Here is a 21,636-nt window from a genome sequence, read left to right as displayed (position 1 = left end):
GGCAGATAGACTGCTACTCCTGAGGCGGAAAGCCGGGAGCACGTTTCTTGTGTTTTAATCATTTGAGTGTCACATAATCTTGTATTTTACCACTCACCTCTGCTCCTTTTAAAGCTCTTGTTTGGAATCCTAAAAGCGCCCAGACTACGCAGCGCTGCCGCGGTTGTTGAACGGCACACTCTTGGCGCCATTTTCGGCGCTTGCCGTGACCACGCCCCTTTTCGAGGCCACGCCCCCTCCGAGCCCTTAAAAGGCGCTGATTACTATCGCCTGGGCAGATAGACTGCTACTCCTGAGGCGGAAAGCCGGGAGCACGTTTCTTGTGTTTTAATCATTTGAGTGTCACATAATCTTGTATTTTACCACTCACCTCTGCTCCTTTTAAAGCTCTTGCTTGGAATCCTAAAAGCGCCCAGACTACGCCGCGCAGCGGATTCAGCGCTGCCGCGGTTGTTGAATGGGACACTCTTGGCGCCATTTCCGGCGCTTGCCGTGACCACACCCCTTTCCTCCCTGTCCCTTCCCATAAACCATGTGTCGATTTCGGACGCGCAGCGGACGAGCGCAGCGGGAGCGCCGTTTGCGCGCCAAAGGCGCGCCTAAGACAAGCCCGTCTGCGCCCGTCCGCGCCAAGGTAGCGCCTGGCGCCAGCTATGCTGCATGTTTCGCTCCTACTGCTCCTAGCACGCTCCCCTCTGGCCCCCTATACTCTAGAGAGATGCTCTTACAATTGGGTACGCTACACTCGGATAAAGGAACTTTTAATTTGCTACATACAGCTCAGCCTCGAGCTGACTTCATGGCTAACAATCTGTTGAAGTGTGGCCTTCTGAATGTAAGGTCCCTGCTGAGGCACAGTATCGAGATTCAACTACTTATTGAATCTCACGAACTTGACGTCCTTTTTATGACAGAAACATGGACGCGTTCTGACTGCATGGTTGACCCGGGCTTTACCTGCCCTCCTGGGTTCAAATTCCTACATACACCTAGAGCTAATGGTAGAGGAGGGGGAGTTGGTGTGATTTTTACTGCAACCTGCAATATTAAGACATGTGCGTTAGACCCGATCGTAGGAACGGAACTTCTAGGATTATCTATCCAGACTCAGTCCGGGAATATTGTTACCGGGGTAGTCTGTTACCGTCCACCGGGTGCGTTCAGCCTTCAACATCAACAGGCGCTCTTGACCACCTTAACCAATATTGCACTTTTGCATCACAAACTATTCATCTTGGGTGATTTCAATCTTTGGCAGAACGGCGTCCTCGACTCCAGTCTCCGCAACCTACTCAACTTTTGCGAAAGCCTTGGACTTTCCCAGTTGGTCACAGGAGCAACCCATAGGGGCGGACACCTTTTAGATCTACTGTTCGCAGGCCCCCAGTTAGTAGCAATGGGAGAAACTTTACCCATGGATTGGACCGACCACTCACTCATTAAATTCTTTCTAGACCTTAAAAGTGACTATTCCAAAGCTCTTGGGTTGACCTACAAAACCAAGTGCAGAGATTGGAAAGCCCTTACTCGTCTACACTCTTTAGGGGAAGTGTTTCAATTAGATCAATTCTTTGATGAAAAAAAACAAGTTGATGATAACTACTCCTCTCTGTGTTCAAGGATGACTACTATCCTGGATGTTCATGCCCCACAAAAAATCCGCAACTGTAAGGGCTCCAATTTTGCGCCCTGGTTTAACGATAGCCTAAAAAATCTGAAGCAGAGCTGTAAACAGGCTGAGAGAAGGTGGAGACGAAATTACACTGTAACCACCAAAGATCTTTGGAAAAATAAAGTGCGGGAATATAAGAACTTGATTAAAAAATCTAAAGCCGACTACTACTCCTCCATGATCTGCAACTCCCCTAACAGCTCTAGAAACATCTTTAATATATTGAATAGTGTCACCAACCCGGAATGTGTCAAAAATACCATTGTCCCGTCTCAAGATCTCTGCGACAATCTTGCTGCGTTTTTTAAAGATAAAATTGAACTTATCATTAAGGACCTAGATGCCTCTCCTGACTCTATCCCTCCCCCCGATCTTAGTCCTAGTCCCCCTGCGAACCAGCAAGTAGTGCCACCAATGGCCTTAAATGACCTTCTACTCGAGTTTCCACCTATCACATATGAGGCCTTCGTTAAACTAGCCAGTAAGATCTCCTCTGGGTCTCCTCTAGACCCTGTCCCTTCCAAAGTATGGAAGGAATTTGAGCTGGAACTTCTTCCTTCCCTGCATGCAATTTGCAATCAATCACTTGCTACCGGAATTGTTCCGGCTCAGTGGAAGCGGGCATTAATATCCCCCCCTGCTAAAAAAGCCCTCTCTTGACCCAGACTGCTCTAAGAACTACCGTCCCATATCTCTGTTGCCCTTCCCAGCCAAAATTGTCTAAAGTTGGGTTAGTAACACCCTTTCTACCCATCTGGAATGTCACCATCTTCTTGATGCGGACCAATTTGGTTTCAGGCCCACCCATGGAACCGAGACCGCCCTAATCACTGCTATGGACGAGCTTCAGAGGCGGGCAGACAGAAGGCAGGCAGCGTTCCTTATCCTGCTTGACATGTCTGCCGCCTTTGACACTGTGAACCATGATATTCTGCTGAAGCGGCTGTCTGAGGCAGGAATAAGAGGTTCGGCAGCACAGTGGTTCCACTCGTTCCTGCAGGATAGACAGCAAGCGGTGTCCATTCCCCTTTTCAGTCGGCGTTCACTTTGGTCTCACATGGGGTCCCCCAGGGCTCTGCAATTAGCCCAATTCTTTTCAATCTTTACCTAAGCCCGCTGATCTCGTTAATAAAAAGCTACAATATCAAAATTATCAACTACGCCGACGACACGCAGTTGATCCTCTCCCTGGAGGGAGAAAACTCTATCTCTATTGAGACATTTCACAACTGTCTGCGTGACACCTCTTAGTGGCTAAAAAACAACTCCCTCCAATTCAACGCAGGGAAAACGGAGGTACTTTTTAGCACTGGTACTAAGATTCCTCGGCCTTTTCCAGACAACCTCTGGCCACCTGAACCCGGGACCACAGTTCGTCCAGTAGCTACAATTCGCAACCTTGGGGTTGTGCTGAATCAGGAACTCAGTATGGAGTCGCACATTCAAAAGACTACTGCTTGTTGCTTCGCTATCCTCCGCTCCCTAAGGAAGATATTGCCTCTCCTCCCCATTCATGCACGTGCCCAAGTGGTACGCTGTACCATTCTTAGTCGTCTAGACTATTGTAACGCCCTGCTGCTGGAATCCCCTGGGTTCCTGTTAGACAGACTCCAAAGAGTCCAATCAGCAGCTGCAAAACTGGCACTGGGGCTTCCTAGAAGAGCAAGTGGAGCTTCCTCACTGAGCAAACTCTACTGGCTACCGGTGAGGCAAAGGGTACAATTTAAAGCCCTTTGTATAGTGTTTAGGGCGCTACATGCAATAGGCCCTGCCTCCATCCAATCTAAATTTGCTTGGTACACCCCAGCTAGGCAGCTTCGTTCTTCTGAAGCCAAGCTGGCAGTGGTTCCACGATTTAAAAGGATCAGATCCGGTGGCAGATCCTTTGAAGTGGCAGCTGCCAAGCTCTGGAACACGCTTCCAGCAGAAATTAGACACATCTCTGAATTTCTGCCTTTCAGGAAAAGAATTAAAACCTGGCTTTTCCCCACGTCAACTGGCCACTAAACTCCGTACTCGATGCTTCTTACTTTTTCCCCGCCCTCTCAGTTTCAGTCAGCGCCAGGATGCCTGCCATGGTGACAGTGCGCTTAACAAATGCTTTAAATAAAATAAATAAATAAATAAATAAATAAATAAATAAAAGGGTGAGGAGTGGCAGAGAATACTTTTAAAACTTTAACACATTATCTAAAATGTACGTGTCATGTTAGCAATCTCAAAACCTAGCCGCTCTTGTAAATGAAAAACATGAAAGCACCTTTCATGACTGTCTGCAAGGCTGTTGCCCTCACAGTACACAAGTCTGAATGAACAGCTGGTGAACAACACCACAGGATCACTGGCTCAGACTGCTGACAGTCCTGATAACTTCTGTCAATGCTGCCTGGTCCCATCAAGAGAGGTGAAGTATGTTCCTACCTGGTGGAGCCTTCGGCCTAGGAGGCCTTAGAGGGTGTTTGCTAGGCAACACTCTAGCAAACCCTGTAGCTGATGGGACAACTTGAAACAGTAGATAGAGAGTTTCAACTGTCCCCAGCAAAAGAATGTGCAGCAAATGCTGTTGAAATCCCAAAGCTGCTTTTATTTTCCAATGAAAATGTCCTGTTTACTCTGTTCCCGGTGCTGCCTGAGCCCAGGGGTCGCAAGTTTAGTGCCAGCGATTGCAAGGGGCAAGCCAGGGGTTACATCTCCAACCCAAGGCAAACCATAAATTATGTTCATTAGGTGAACAAATGTTCGCCCATACGAGACATATTGGCCGGCATGCTTGATCGTTCATTTTCAGGCCATTACATCTCTTTACAGTTTTCCCAATCCTCATGTGACTCAGATTCTTTTTTCCAGATGTGCCCATTAACATTCATGGGAAAGGAGGACTAAAAGATTAAAACTCCCCAAGATGTAACCTCCTCAGGCTTTACGGATTCACATATTGGTGTTTCATCACTCATCCAATAGCAGGTCTAATGATTGACTTATTTGTTTTTGCTTCATATCAACAGACTTAATGGTTTTAGAACAACAAAACTCAATGTTACGACTTCCTCCATTTTAAGCAGTGTACCCGATTTTAACTTCACGGAAATAATTTCAGGGTTATTCTCCCTCTCTTGAACTCCTACCTTTTCTTGTTCTCACTAGGAGACTCTGCCCTATAAGGATCACTTAAGTTCTTCTGAAAACCGCCTTAACATAATCCATACTCCACAAACCTGAGGTGAAATTGCATTGGTGTATAACTGAAGAGTGTATTTATATGAACTGTTTTGGGCAATGGAAATACCTTGTTAATAGGCACTTACAAGACATTGGTAGGGTCTTACGCCTCCAGTAGGAGTGAATTATTACACATGACTGGGCTCCCAAAAAAGCACGCCCCCATTTTTCTCATGCCTAAAAGAATGATAATTATTATTGATAAGTCCAGTGCCAACCTCTTTAATTTGGTCTATTGTTTTCAAAACAAAATTCTTTATTAAGGGAACTAAATTCACAAGGTTTTGAATTCACTTGGGTTTAATGACTACAATAATTGATTGGAAATTTTAAAATCTTCTAATTTTAACTTCATTTTTTATCAGTTGCTCCCACTATTTTCCTTTTAATTATGGAGTACTTTATTTGTAGATATGTGTGTTATCATGAATAAATATTGTTGAATATTTGGTAAACAAATATGCCAAATGTCAGAATAAAGCTCAAACACCAGTGTTATTCTAAATCATGTTTTGTTCTATAGCCAATAGGGACCCTCATATTCACCTGTTTCAAACCTGTAACGTCTTACATTTATGGGAAAGTAGAATGTTTTAGGAAATAATAGGTGTTGTGTGAACTGACGATTCAAGGCTTCTCTAACCAGTTTACTATGCAAATTGCAATACACAGTACAAAAGGACACCATTTCCTCCCAAGAACAGATGAAAACCTAATGAGAGTCATGCATAAATGTGTGTTATTTTGTTCTAGGACCATCTATAATGCCTCTCTCTTTGTGGACCTCAATTGTGGCTCAGTTTTAAAGACACACCTAATCTAGAACTCTTTACTTAACTGTAAGACTTCCTCCATCTCCAGTTTTTCAGTGTGGGTCCAACTCTTTGGTGTGAGTCAGTATAAAAGCCACACCTGGCCATGACCTATCTGTTTGCTGTTGAGACTTCTAAAAAGGAGGAAACAAGATCTCTTCAGGATCCAGCTCAGACTCCAGACCTGCTGATGCCATACCTTTCCTATGTTCCTAACGGGTTCATCTTGCTCTGCAGTTTTGAGGTGCAAGGGCTCAAGAGCTCCAGACTTCCTTGTCCAGTATCTTCATCCCTGTTCTTGCTACAGTACCTACTACAAGCTCAAGATCCAAGTAAGATTAGTAAGCTAATCAGTTCATGAATGCTTCGGATGTATTATGCAGTGTCACGTCCTAAGACTACATTTGGAATTTGTGAACCAACTTCGCACTTTTGCCTTGTGTAAAAGCAATGCCTTGTGGTGCTGCATTCAAGACTCACGTGTTTCCCTGCAAGTTGCTAGTTGACTAGATGCTTGTGATGCTTCTTTTCGTTCTTGGTTTTGTTTTGGCACTCCAGCATTCCAGCATTCTTAGTGCCCATCTCAATCAATAGGATACAGTTACCTCAGCACTCAGAGAATTCCACTCCAGAACACCCACATTGCGTTTCAAGAACTGGCTGCATCATCTACAAGGCAACGATACCCAAAAATATCCCAGTGCATCAGGCCATTGACTTTGTTTGTGTTACTAAAAATAAAAACTTATATCAATCATGTGAAACAGATATGGTACACAAAGTTTGATTGCACTGAAGACTTTAGAGATCATAACCAGGCAGACGGGATCCCTTACTATGGCAGGTAGCTATACTAAGCTGCCCATCTGGTTGTAAATGGAAGTGTACATCTCCTAGTCCATGGTACAGGATATCTTCAAAACACGCCATTGCCAAAGGGGGTCTATAACAGACATAATGTAAAGAAGGTTCAAAGTCCCTTTATTATGTGTTATATAAACTGCCAATAATATTGCATCCACTACATCAAGCAAACCACTAACTACATCAAATTGTATATGTACCTACATGTGAAGTTAAGAATAGCAAATATACACTTACCCTTCCATATAGCGGTAAGATAAACATTCTGAATGTGATATTATTGTAAGTTAATGTTAGAAAAGAGCCCTCTTTGAAGGGTCACCCCAAACTTTTTGCCTTCCTCCTCCTCTTTTTCTGATCTTCTTTTTGTTGGCTTTAGGACTCTGAGCACATTATCACTGCTAACCAGTGTTACCGAGCCTGTGCTTTCTCATCTCCTCTCCTCTAAACATCATATAATTGGTTTATACCTGTTTGGCATATTTGATTTAATTTACTTGTATGTCCCTTGTACCAGTACATTAAATACTGTACCATCTATTAAAAGGAAAAGAGCACTAAGTGGCGTAAGGGGTGGATGTTCTAAAACATCCAAGAGGTTAAAGGTAAAAAATCCGAAGATAAAGGGGAAATTGCCAGGAGCAGGAAGTTCTGAGAAGGGGGGGCTATAGGAGGAGGAGGAAATGTCTTGCCCAGTGGCTCGCCCTCGCGACCCTTAAGTGTGTTGGATCACAATAGCCCCAAACCTACCTCCACTATAGGCTTTATATCCCAAAATTCTTCTATTGTGCAGATAGGAAAATCATGAAATCCCTGACACTACCCATACTCGAGAGGTTGAAAGGATTGACGGAGAGGCTTGATAGACTAGAACAAGCGACCATTGGCAATTTCTTTTCCCTCAATTAAGTAATTAAACTTCATGCTAACAATAGGCAGGAGGTGTGCGATCCCAATGAAGATCTCCGGGTGGATCTCACATCCTTAGCGGAGAAGGTGCTATCAGTGACAGAGGTAGCCCAAGGGGTTAGGCAGGGAGGGAATACCGTAGTAGAACCAGTTGTATCAACCCATTGTGGCAAGCAAAACAGCTTATCCCAGAATAGGAATAGGGCCCAGGGGCATAGAAATCTAGGCGAATGCGATACTCCACAGTCCCGGGAATCTAATACCCTAGCGAATGAAAGAGGGGGACTAAGTTGTAATCAATCCTTACCAGCTCATCAGCCTGTTCAGGCTGTGTATGAAGATACTAATTTACCTCACATTAGCCTACCGCCTGAATGTTTACCATACGTAGTTGTCCTTACCGAAGTTCCCAAGCTTAAAGCTGGTAAACGTGAATCACACCAGGAGCTAAAAAACAAATCCACGTACTGGCTAAATGTTAATAGACCTCTCTTAAGACAACACGATGGTCAAGTTTTACATGTCAGAAGGGTCAGTTGGGTGGGTGACCGTACTAAAGATTTACAGGGTGACTGCATCCTGGTCAATTTCAGGGACGCCAGGGTGGCTGGTTATATCTGTAACCAGCAACATGAGCATGGTGGTCCAGGAATTGGCACTTATGACCTAAGTCACTTCCATTTGCAACCACCTCTCCCCCGGAACGTGTGTCATGAGTTCTGGGGTGACGGGCGAAGTAGTATATATCCTAGCTCTCACCACACTTACATGCCACCAGTTTTCAACGCAGGCATGGATGCCTACGGGATGAACCGTGGACACTGACATGGTGCTCATCCATCAGTTAAAGGGGCTTCCTTGGTAACGGATGGGTCTGGGCGTAGAGAGTCGAGGGATTGCAGATCATCAGCCAGGCTCACCCAAATCTCCAAAAGTTCTCTCATATTAAATGCCTCGGGCCTTGGTATAGGGTCATCACCTTCTATGTCCCCAATACAGAACAGCCGTAGGCTGTCAGAGTCGGAGCAACTAACATCTGGCTCTGATTTTAGGATTCTCAGTTGGAACATAGCAGGTATCACTAGGAAGCTAGATCTCCCTGAATGGAATATCCTGATTGAGTCCTTTGCCATATGCATTTTCCAAGAGACTTGGAGTACGGAGCCCTGTCATAAGGTTGGATATACAACATACTACATACCAGCAATTGCCTCATGCACAGGGCGAGGTCGCCCTTCAGGAAGCCTTCTTATATGGGTGGATATTTCCTTGGGCTGCCACACCGTACAAAAAGAAACAAATTCTTCTGACCTGTTGAGAATCGTAGTAAGGGGGCCTCGGAGAGGACGAACTCTGGATATTTTTAACCTCTATGCCAGAGGAACTAAAGGTGGCTCTTCATCCCCATCAGTCTCTAGGCTGGAGGATGAACTTGGAAAGTGCTCGGACAGTTCGTATGTCCTGGTTGTAGGGAATCTAAATTGTACCTTTGAGCCCCTTGCGGCAGAGGACATCCTGGGTATTTGTGAGGAAGATGCCAGGAGGGGTATACCATCATTGTCCATTCCACCAATAAAGAGGTGGTCTCAATGCGCCATCCAGCTGAATTCCTTGACTGGAATTTGGGCTAAGGGCGGCTAATGGCAGAACGATTTCTGACCCCTTGGGAGCCCATACGTACAACAGGGTAGACCATACATCAAGGATAGATTACATCTTTCTGGATCTTAAGCTCTGGAGTTTCATGCAAGATATGGAAGTTCTAACAACTGCAGATAGTGTTCATAATTCGCTTTCCCTGATCTTGCATCCTTTGTGGCAGAGCAACAACGGTATAGACGAACCATTAAAAATCTTGTCAACTGCAGAAGTATGTCCATCCAACTGTGGGAGGCGCCTTAAGTGGTCCAAAGCTGTTTTGGATGAGGGGAAAGTGCAGCACATAGGGACTCTCTTGGCTTTCGCTCAGATCAAGTTGAATACCACTGTCCTGGATCCTTCTGAAGTCTCGGGCATATTTTGTGATACCATCAAGGCTATGGGCGACTTATTTGTAGAGCAAAGTAGGGGTCGCCCCATTAGGGAGGGACAGAGACCCAAGGGTAACCCGGGTTGGTATTCCAGAAAATGTCAGCAGATGAAATCTGCACTTATTAAAGCAGTTAGAAGTAAGTCCCCTGTGCTGATTCGATTAGCTAGGCATGATTATAAACTGTTCATTAGCCACGCGAGAAAAGAATGGGAGGACCAGTTTTGGTATGACTTAAAGGAAGCTAGTGCGGGGAGGGATTCAAGAGGGTTCTGGAACCTAGTAAGGACTAGAAATAGGCCTGACAACACCCTTATTACTTGTAACATCACTGGCTGAATGTGGTTTGATCATTTTTCAACCTTATATACCACCATCTGGCCGATATACAGGGCCCGTCTATTTCACGCTTTACGGACCCCATAGGGGAGTACCTCCCTTTTACAGCCAAGGAAGTGGAATGTGTGATCAAGTCTCTAGTCCCTCAGAAAGCAGCAGGCCCTGATGGGATCCCTGGTGATCTGTTGCGCATGAACTTCACAGACTGGGGGAGGATCATTTCAACTTTACTTAACCCCATTATTAATGGTGCGGCAATCCCAGACTCTTGGAAAGGGGCGGAGGTCGTCCCAATCTTTAAAAGGGGCATAGGGACGACCCCGCGAACTACCGCCCTATAAGCCTTATTGATTCTTCACAGAAGGTCGTAGGGAAGGTGGTTCTTGGCAGAGTGCTGCAGTGGGTCGATGAAAGAAGAATCCTGTCGGATTACCAAGCAGGCTTTCGATCTGGTACGGGGACCATAGAACAGGCATTTAGACTACAGCTTATACATTGGAAGGTGGTCGCACTAGGCAAAGGCAGTCTTCATCTTGCGTTTATTGATCTGAAGACTGCCTTTGACCTAGTGCCCCGGGACCACCTGTGGGGGGTTTTGTCCGATATGGGAATGCCAACATACATCTTGGCACTTTTGATGAGGCTTCACCCCAGTAATTTTGGCCAGGTGGGGTCGGGTAACCAGGGCCAGAAGACCGGCAGAATTCCAGTGAATAGGGGTGTCCGCCAGGGTTGTGTTCTTGCCTCCACTCTATTTTTACTTTATGTGAATGGAGTGGTGGAGCACCTGCTGAAAATTCCACCGGACACACATTCCCTGGCGGACAAGCGTATACCAACTCTCCTATTCGCTGATGATACCCTCCTCATCTCCAAGTCCCCGGTGGGTTTACAGACCCTGTTGGATAGTTTTCAGTCCTTTTGTACCAGCAGAGGACTCTTAATCAACACTGACAAAACTAAATACCTGGTGTTGAACCCCCCCAAAAAATTGGGTGGTCCACCGGTCCTGAACGGTGTGCCTTTGGAAAGGGTAGCTGAATTTGATTATCTGGGTATCCGCTTAACTGATTCTATGCAGTGGGGTTCACACATCGAGAAGATGTTACTAAGCCACAAAAGGGTAGTGGGGGCACTCATTAACGAACAGCGCTCCTCCTCAACTAAACCTATCGCCCCGGTTATAGACATCTATAACGCGAGAGGAGTCAGTGCAGCCCTTTATGGGGCAGAACTGTGGGGAATGTGTAATATCAAACAGTTATCTCGATCCGAGAATACATTTTTCAAGGTTCTGATGGCCCTCCCACAGAGTACCCCAACAATACCATTGTTGTTAGATTTGGGGTGCCGCTCGATCAAAGACCAGGCACAAATCCGTCCGCTATTACTGTGGGCCCGTTTATGGTGAGTCCCAGAACTTGCTAGTTACGCGGATGGGCTGTCGGATCTAATGTCGATGCCAGGGTGGTCTAAAATCAGGTGGCTAAATGATGTAAAATTTGTACTTGGCGAATTGGGGCTTGGGGATGCCTGGGTATCTAGATCTGCTCCCCCTAAAGCTGTCCTCAAAAAACTCTACTGGCGCTTGGTATCCAGCAAAAGAAGCTCAGATACGAAAAGGGGTAGAGTAACTGTTGATTTTTTGAGTATAAAGGATGAGCCAGCTAGGGAACCCTACCTTGATATTGTCTTGAACCCATTTGATCGGGCATTATATTTTAAATTCAGGGTAGGCATTCTCCCTGTTGGCGAACTGACTGCACGCTGGAAAGCCCCGTTTCAAACTTCATCTTTTTACCCATTCTGTACGACTAGAGTAGAGTCTGTCGCACATTTCCTGTTTGAATGTCCGGCCTATAAACTACCTAGATCTAGATGGCTAAAAGCAATATGTAGAGATGTAGGCACTAGGCTCCATATTGTTGCTTTACGAATTTTGATGTCGGATACCCGGACCTTGTATGTCTGTGGTCTCTCAAAGTTTTTAAGATGGGCTTGGTCCATCAGACTTAAAAGACTTAATGAAATTGTTTAATTGGTTTCTACAAACTAACTGTTTTTATCTATATATTATTTTAATTGTTTTGCTATTTACATTGTGTATTAATTGAGTATAAATTTACATTGTGTATTAATTGAGTATAAATGTGTGTTTTATTATCTTTTGACTGGGTGTGAGTGTTTGATTGGTTCAGATGCACGGTCCATCACCACCCCCTTTTGTACAGCTTTGGCCGCCATTAGTGTGGCAGGGTATGCTCAGACGTGAGTCCCTTGCTCACTTTGCCACTGGATTCAAGCAAGCCGGGCTGAAGACGGCTGTAATGCCAGAAACCGGTCCTCGGAAGCTTGTTTCCGGTCCAGGGAAGGCATGGCTTGGCAGTTTGGGCTGGACTGTTCCCATGAGGCACAGTGTCAGACTGATTTGCATATAGCCATGTCTGAACTGGGGTGGCAGAGTGGGCTAAAGAACGGTGATGGATCAAACCCAGATCTTTTGTCTGGGTGTGAGTGTTTGATTGGTTCAGATGCTCCATCCATCACCAACCCCCTTTTGTACCACTTTGGCCGCCGTAGGTGTGCCAGGGTATGCTCAGACGTGAGTCCCTTGCTCACTTTGCCACTGGATTCAAGCAAGCCGGGCTGAAGACGGCTGTAATGCCAGAAACCGGTCCTCGGAAGCTTGTTTCCGGTCCAGGGAAGGCATGGCTTGGCAGTTCGGGCTGGACTATTTCCCATGAGACACAGGGTCAGACTGATTTGCATATAGCCATGTCTGAACTGGAGTGGCAGAGTGGGCTAAAGAATGGTGATGGATCAAACACAGATCTTCTCACTGGGTGTGAGTGTTTGATTGGTTCAGATGCTCCGTCCATCACCACCCCCTTTTGTACTGTTTTGTGTAGTACCTCTGAGTTTACGACACCACCAACTCCAACACCAACTAGGTAAGCCTTGGACTGCTCTGCCTTGCTAGCATGAGGGTTCAGTGCTAAAGAGGTGTGCTTGGCGCTATACTTGGGTCCAAAAGTAAAGCAGTCACTGGTCACCTGTGGTAAAAGACTCCAATTAACACAATTGCAGTCAACCTACCCTTTGATTGTCCCTTGACAACCAAAGAACGTCCTACATTTATACACGATCTGCAGTGGAGGTGCATTTTTATTCCCCAGTTCCCTAAAATAAAAGATCTTCCCAAGTATACTCTACTGTGGCACCGCAAGCTCCTATAGTGGCTGACTGTCTACGAGCTCTCAAAGGTTTGTGAGAAGGGAGCTGAGACTGTTCTCTGCTGTAGTTGGTGGTTGGTGATGCAGGGCACACAAACAGCTGTGCATATGAAAGGGTGTAAGTGATATAAATAAGGGGTGTTGGTAGGCGGAGTAGGCCTGCCTGCAGTGACTGGGAATGGTTTCTCACAAGATTCATTAATGCCCCATTTCTCCTCATTTTAAACATCCGCAACCAAAAAATCCCGACTGTAAAGACTCACCAGTTTATGAATAGCATATGCTGCAGTATTGTTTCTGGAGAAATACTCATTAATCATTAAACAAGTACCAATCACACAATGGAAGCTTTCTCACGCTCCTGACACACTAGCAGTCTCGCACTACCAATAACACTCGCACAGCCATTAGAGTTGCAGTGATAAGCTACTAGAAGCACTCTCAGACCCCTCTCTGACTAGCCTTCACATGCTCCTGACAGCACTCAGAGCCCTCATAGGGTGGCAGTTTAATGCTACTGACAATGCTCTCACGCCCCTAACACTCTACAAGTGCCAGTTAACCAACTGCAGTCTCACGCCTCTCAAAGAGGCACTGCCAGACCATGCACACTCCTCACAGACTAGCATTACCAAGCTCCTTGAAGCACTTTCACACCCTTCACAATCTGGAAGTAAAACTATACTGGCAGAACTCTCACATCCCTCACAGAAGAGAAGTCACACACCACTGGAAGCACTCTCACACTGCTGACATAGTAACAGTCAGATAATGCCTACAACAGTCTCACATCCCTCAGGGACTAGCAGGCACGCTCTGTTGGGAGCACATTCACACTCCCCACAAGCTAGCAGCAAAGGCAATAGGTCTGACATTTGAAAGTGCCTCTTCTCTGATTGGTGAATTTATTGTGGATGAGTATGTGGCTGAATGTGATCATGAGGCAGTGCTTATAAGGAAAGGTCCATGAGTGCATGGATGATGAGTAACTAAGTCATGGACTGCTGGGTAAGTGATACATGAGAAGAAGCTTCTAGGCACTTTCGGTTATAATCCACACCTACAGTCATTGTCAATGGTTGTTGAGTTTTGTCCCTCGCTGAACCTGGTTAAATGTACTCCACTTGACCCTCGTCCTCTGTTATCTCTGTCACAGGTACCTTCCACTACAGCCAATGATGTGTCTGGCATCTGGCTTTGCCTTTGGGCACAGTGATCAGGTCTCAGGTTTCAAAGAAAGTTTTGTGTCAATCACTGTGAGTAAAAGAAGAGAAAATACAAAAAACAATGTAATTATGATCCAAGCTTTCAGCCTGAAAATTGTTCGTGTCTCAAAAAGCTTCGAGAAAGCATGGAAGGGGATATTTAAGCAACAAAACAGAACATCAGATATATTTTTATTTCCAATTGCAAGCAGCATAAAAACACCTGTTCTCTACGCATTTAACAGCATGGAACAAGTGTGAGATGTTTCAGGGCATCCCTGGGGTTACCAGCTCAGAATATTTGCGAGGAATCAGCATTGAGAGTTCGCGCTTAAACGTCTGCTAAAATATCAGATCAAGAATGTGAATACATTACTTCCAACGTGTCTAGGGGCGATGGCAGGCAGGTCAAGTGCTGAAACTGAGAATTTCGGCACTAAAAGAGCTTTCAAAAATAAATATTAGAATGATTTCAAAACTAGCAAAAAATATAGATTTTTTGAAGAAGAAAAACAAACCGACACGTTGGAGTATTATAGGATACCGCTACAAGTAATGGAATAAATTATCAAAAATGAGTCTTATTTCATAACCAGCGGAATGATTGAGCTTAAAGCAATAAGGATCATTAAGCTTGATTGTTTGAAGTTGTGAGGTATAAATAAAGTTCCATTTGCATCCCTAATATATTACTGGTTTCTCTAAACCATTTTTACATCTGCCCTTACATTGCGTATGCTATTACGCCAAACTTTCTCCAATTTTTCACCAATTCATACTGTATCCTTGGTCGAGGGATCACCTTCAAAGGGTAAATCAACAACTCTTTTTCTGTTCTCCCATCCCCTAATCACACATTGTTGCCATTTCTGACCACCTTCCCACTCCTCCGGTTTCTCACACACCCTCTCCTGGCTGTAATGTTGTGAGACTATGTGCACAGTTCTGGGCAGACTCAGCAGAAGTTATTTAATGTGCTGAGAGGTGATAAGGTGTGGTTATTAACAGATATTATGTAATCAGGACAAGTGGTGTGTGATTGTATGCTGAGGTATAAAGACATACAATCCAGAGCTTCAGGTGTGGCGTATTTCATATACATGATGCCGGACTGCGGAGGCGCTACAACTGGTGACAAGTGCGGGATCTGTGCCCCGAAGAAAAGAGACTGCTCTCCCTAAGAGTTTGCAAAGCTACAGCAAACTGCTAGTGTGTGTCACATGCACCTCCAATGAAAAGCATTTTGAGGCTGGTGTGTGTAGATTCGCAGGCCCACTTCAGTCCATATATGGCCCTGGAAGAAGTTGAAGGCCCTACTGTTGAGTTTCTTAGCCCACCAGAACCCACTGGTAAACCACAGACTAATATCACACACAAGAACAACTGGAATGTTTAAAATGACTTAGGGGGAAGAATGGGTGTAGTATTTGTTGACCCTGTTCAGAGGAGGTCCTTCCTCACACCTCTAGGATATCCAAAGATATTGGAGTAGACGCCTCACTCACTTATCGTGACATGCTTCAACATTGGCGCCTATCCACATTCTGGTAAGATAATACCGGTATACACCTGTTACAACGCATTTTTTACTCCGCACTACCATTACAACGTGACTTTTACTCCGCATACCATTACAATGCATTGCGCTGGGGGGCGCTGTAGGATAGGGAATAAGTTTAATTTTCTATCCAACACCTTCCCTAGTGTCCACGGGGACTGGTGTTGGAATAGAAAATTATACTTACCACTATCCAGCGCCCCAAGGCGCTATGCGTTGTAACGGTATGCGGAGTAAAAGTCGCGTTGTAATGGTATGCGGAGTAATAGTATGCGTTATAACGTCATACATCCGATAATACCACCAGGGCGGACTCAACCAAAGATTGAATGGGAGTTCTTTTATTAAATCAAACTGGACAAGCAGGGATGCATAGGAAAGGTATATTGTTATCCTCAAAGGTTTCCTGCATTCCTAGAGTACTTGGGGTGCGGATAAAATGTTTATTGACAATGAAGGCTTTTTATTGAATAATTATTCAATTAAACCTAAAATGATTGTATCAACATGTTTCAGCCAGCGCTATGAGCCCATTCAGGTCTGGGGCCTTCGTCAGGGCCTACTAAATGTATCACTGCCTTTCTATGGAGGCACATCATGCGCACTTGTGAGGTGTGAGGCGTCGATTGGTGAGACAGCAGCAGGTAGCCCCGCAGTGCCGTGTCTTTGAGGAAAGTGTGACACCACTTTCCGGAACAGCATGACCCGTTAAAAAACTGAAAGGAGGAAAATCCTCAAAGTAGAAATTCAAGACAGGTGAGAGCCTTATGCCTCACGAGTGTGCATTCAATCTTTGGTTGAGTCCGCCCTGGTAGTATTATCCTACCAGGGTGTGGATAGGCGCCAATGATGACGCATGTCACGAAAAGTGAGTGAGGAGTCTACTACAATATCTTTGGATATCCTAGAGGTGTGAGGAAGGATCTCCTCTGAACAGGGTAAACAATTTCCACTGTTCTCCCCACAAAACTAATTTTGAACATTCCAGTTGTTCTTTTGTGTGTTATTAACCTTGGAAGAATGCAACTGGTCTTATTATCTCTCGCTCTCCACGCTGTGGTAAAAACACCACAGATTAACACATAGCCATCATTGCTACAAAGCGAAAATGCTAAAGGCAGTCACAACCAGGTATGATGAAAAGGACAACAATGCTAAAGGCAGCCACAACCAGGTACAATGCGAAAATGCTAAAGGCAGTGACAACAGGTACCAATGTACAAACATACTTACAGGCTTCAGTGAAGGAAGTGCCATATGCCCTTGAATTGGTGTGGTGTGTGACAACCAGGCCTGGGTGAGCAACCGGTGCGTGCAAAATAGCTTTTGGCATTCAGTGCACCGAAAAGCCTTCAGAAAATTGAAAGTTTTCAATCGCTGTGGAAAAAAGCATGAAGTATGGTGCTAATCGATGGTTGCAAAGAATAAAAAATGGTGTTTCTGATGTGGACTAATTTCCACATGAAGGCAAATGACTCGCCATGGGACAAACGTGAAACTGTAGCGGAAACCCCCTCCACTTTATAATGGTTTGTTAGGCGAAACAGAAAAAGAATATGGCCACAAGATGGTTTAGAACAATTCTCGCAATGCCCACAAAGCAAAACACAACACCAGTTGTGACAAGTAGAGCCTAGACAGAGTCGATCGTTGTCAAGTTCATACTACAAAGGCTTCTGGACATCACTATCGAGCACCAGTAAAGAAATTGGATGTGCGATGATAGCATTGACCAGGGATCGAAAGGCACATGTCGGTTTGGCTGCCTGCAATGAAGATCACAAGACAAAGGTAAACCACTACATGAAACAACAGAATTCATTTTGCCATTGCCCCAAAATAATAATAAAGGTAAATGGGTGCCTTGTAGGTTTTATCATAGGAATGGTAAGGAATGGTAAGATTTTATTGTCAAGTTAATTAAAACTCACAATTAAAATACATTGTTTATAAAAGAAAGTATATCAAGGATAAAAAGTTGGTTAGCAAAGGTTAAAATATTATAGTTCATATAATTGGGTCGCCAACCCAAGAATGCTCAGTGTCACTGTCTGGCTATTGCACTGTTACATCTTTTTGTGCTTCCTTAATCCTCATTGCCACTGCGTCAAGGAATTTTGTAGTTCTGCAGTTTAGTTTAGTCTCTTGCGGGTTGAAACACAGTTTAACTGCCTGTCGACAGGATCTAATCCCCTTCTGGTTCCAAAATACACGTAGTACTGTTCTCCTTATGTCAGTTAAACCTCGGCAAATACATATTATGTGGGTTAGATCTTCAAGGCCTGCTCCGCAGAGACGACAAGTTTGGTCTTCCTTGTTCCTTTCCCATGGGGCCAAATGAGGGAGAATTGGTAATATGCCTAGGCGCAGCTTTAAGAATTTCTCCTTGGTCTTCTGTTTGAACCCATGGTCTAGGTACGCTTGAGGCTTTAAAGTTTATAGTCATTTAAGACTAACCATCCATGGGCCCTTTTTGCCAGAGTTTCTTTGTCTTCCAGTAGCGATGTTATTTTCGTTGCTTTTGTTACTAGCTTTTTAAAGCTCTTGTGGTCTACTGTGCTGTTCCAGAGGCCAGTCAGTTCGAGACTTTCTAGAGATTCTGTCAGATACTCTCTGGCATGCTATCGTTCTCGTCTTTGCAGTTCGGTCCAAAGGTGGGTATGTAGGGTGCCTGGCTCTGCATTTCTAATCTTGTGCCAGCATTTTATAAAGCTACCCCTTCTTTCCACTGTTTGTTTTTGTAACCCGAACTCCAGACGAATTTGTGCAGGAGATGCGTAGCTGGGTAGCTGAAAGATTGACCTATAGGTTTTGGCGATCACCTTGTTGAGTGTCAATGCATCTCTTCCGAAAGTGGTTTCACTCCCATATGTTAGTGTCGGTTGGAGACGGGCTCTTAGTACTTGTAGAAAAGGATCTAGTGTGTGATCTGGCAGGATCTTCTTCAAGGGTTTCATCGCGAGGTGGCTTATGATTCCTTTTCGGTGTAGCGACTCTAATTGGGGTTTAAACGACCCTCTGTTGTCCACCAGAACACCCAGGTACTTGTAGCACGTCACTTGGTCCAATTTGTATCCGTCCAAAAAACAATTGTTCTTCCTGATCTTCTTGTAGTTCACAGCCATGATTCTTGTTTTTTTCAGGTTGATGGTTAGGCTGTTGCGGTGTGAGAATGAGCTAGTGATATTTAAAAGATGTTGGAGGCCTGTTGGGGTGCGACTTATTAAAACGAGATCGTCGGCATAGAGAAGGTTGGTCAGCGTAATGTCCCCCAACCGTGTGGCGTGCGATTTGGTGTTGTCCAATTCCTCTGGTAGGTCTGCCAGATAAAGGTTGAACAAGCTCGGGGCTAGGACGCACCCTTGTTTCAGGCCGTTGAAGGTGTTAATTCGCCTTGAAAGGTGCGTCCCGTCACTCAGGTTGATCCTGACCCAAGTATTGGTGTGGAGTAGGATAAGTTGGTTCAAGAGGGGGTATGGTATCCCCCATTTTTCGAGCTTTTGCCATACTTTACCCCGGTCCACATGGTCAAAGGCTGAGGTGTAATCTATAAAGCTCAAGAACAGTGGGTTCTTTCCCAATTTAGCCGCATCTGTCAGTAACAACAGAGCCATAATGTTGGTGGAAGTTCCCTGTCCTCTATAGAATCCTGTTTGAGTTGGTGGAATTATGTGGTTTGTCTCTGCCCACGATGTCAGTTCTTCCAGTAGTATGCCTGCATAATACTTTGCCTCTATATCTAATAGGGCAATCAGCCGATAGTTACCAGGATTACTCCTGTCTCCTTGCTTGTAGATTGGGCTTATGATAGATCCTTTCCAGGATTCCGGACATATTTCTAGTTCCAGAGTGCTCGTAAAAAGTGGCACTAATGTGTTGCTCCAGAATTCTGAGTCATGCTTGAATAATGCCGGTGGGATCCCATTTGGGCCCGGGGCTCCTTCCATTTTCCCCTTCTTGATTTGGCTTTTAATCCGGTTTGCGGTTATTTTAATGTCATTTTCGATGCTGAGTATTAATGTGCTGTTATTCTTTGCCCCCCCTGCCTTCTCTTGATTGTGTTGTGCTCTTGTACTTTCTACTGCGGTTCTGAGCCCTTTTTCAAACTTTCTTGTTTCGCTGTTCTCCTTATTAGGCTCTTTTTCTTGTGTTATCGGGCATGAGGGGTTGTTTTCATTAGATTAGTTAAAGTGGTTGTGCAAATAGTCTGCCCAGGCTGGCTCTGATATATGTGAGCTTATCCCATAATGCCCTGGTCGCTGCAATCTGTGTACCATTTTCCAAAAGTTAGCGCTGTTTTTTAGTTTGGAATCATACTTTATTTTTGCCCAGAGTTCGTCGTTCGCCTGCCTCTTGTTTTCCCAAATTTCCTTTTTTAGGCTTACTTTTAGACTGCGTAGGGTGTGTTGTAAGTGTTCTTTTGTGGGCTGTATGCGCAGTTGTTTCAAAGTTTGCTTGATGTCCCTTTTGAGACTTTTTATCTCCGGTGTGGTTGTCTTTCTCATTGTACTCTTCGAGGATTTGCTTCTAGAAGTTCTTGGTTTGGTTGCATGTTTGGTCCCGAGGGCCTTTGAGAACCCTTCCCAGACCTCTATTTGATTTGCAGCCGAGTTGCCTTGCTGTATTAGCTCCTTTGCGTAGGTGGAGAGTGCTTCAATGTTGCCTTGTTTAAATCTGATGCGTTTGAAGTCTGTTGTGTATTCAGAGGCGATGGTAGCCCTGACTTCTTTGGAATTTCCACGAAGGGTGTTTAGGACAATTTCTTGCGGCAGATGGTCGCTTTGATCGCTGTCGCCCAATTGAAATGATCTGATGGCGTCAAATAGAGGGAGGGTTACAAATGTGTAGTCTAGATAAGAGGAGGATGTGGCAGAGTGATAGGTTGCTGCTGGGGGGATGTCTTCTTTAAACCGGCCATTCAGTGCTCTTAAGTTTAGTTTCTCTAGGTCTTTTAGCAATTGTGTTGAGTATTTTGTTGGTTTTGTTGTCAGCACTTGTGCTTGCTCTTGTATTCCCCAGGCTCTATTGAGTTCTTGTGCTAAGTCGTCGTCCGCTGCGGTGCCAAAGAGAGAGAGATTAAAGTCTCCTGCCAGGATTATGTCCTCAACTTCCCCCTCAGTCAAGATTCTTGCTGTTTCCTTGGCCAGTTCTCTTTCACCCTTCTGCTTGTGCTTCAGGTGTATGTAGGAGTTGATTATTACAAGAGGATGATCCGGCTTCCTTATGTTGAGTGTAATGATTGCCGCCTGTATCGCGTTAGGAGCTATGGTTTTAGTTTTTATTTCCCTCATTGTTCCTATTGTGAGTATTGAGGCAAGGATCGTTAATCCTCCTGAACTATGGCCAAAGGATGAGGTCCTAGTTGCAGGGCAGGTTTGCATCATGTATCCCTCCAGAGCTATCTCTTCTACTTCCCAGGTTTCTTGTAGTGATATTAAGTCAAATGACCTTAGGTATTTTAATGTTTCCTGGTCGTCCAGTTTGTCAGTCAGACCATTGATGTTCTAGATACATATTCTGAGGGCAGATGAATTTGCAGATGCCGGGGGCTCTGCTGGGTGCTCCTGTCAATACCCACCTCTGTTGGTTATTGTTCGCAGAATTATGTCAGGGTTCGTGTTGAAGGTTTTGTTGTTACCGCTTGAATATGGGATGGTCTGCCTTGGTAGCCTGGTGACTGGCTAAGTGCTCCTTTTAATATTGATGTGACTTTAGGGCGATGTTCTCTTTCGCTTTCTTTTAAAAATGGCGTTGGGTAGAATGGCCTTCTGCCTGGTTCAAGTTTTATTCCCCACT

This window comes from Lissotriton helveticus, chromosome 4_1, assembly GCF_964261635.1.
Source record: "Lissotriton helveticus chromosome 4_1, aLisHel1.1, whole genome shotgun sequence".
NCBI lineage: Eukaryota > Metazoa > Chordata > Amphibia > Caudata > Salamandridae > Lissotriton > Lissotriton helveticus.
Note: the sequence above shows the minus strand (reverse complement) of the source record.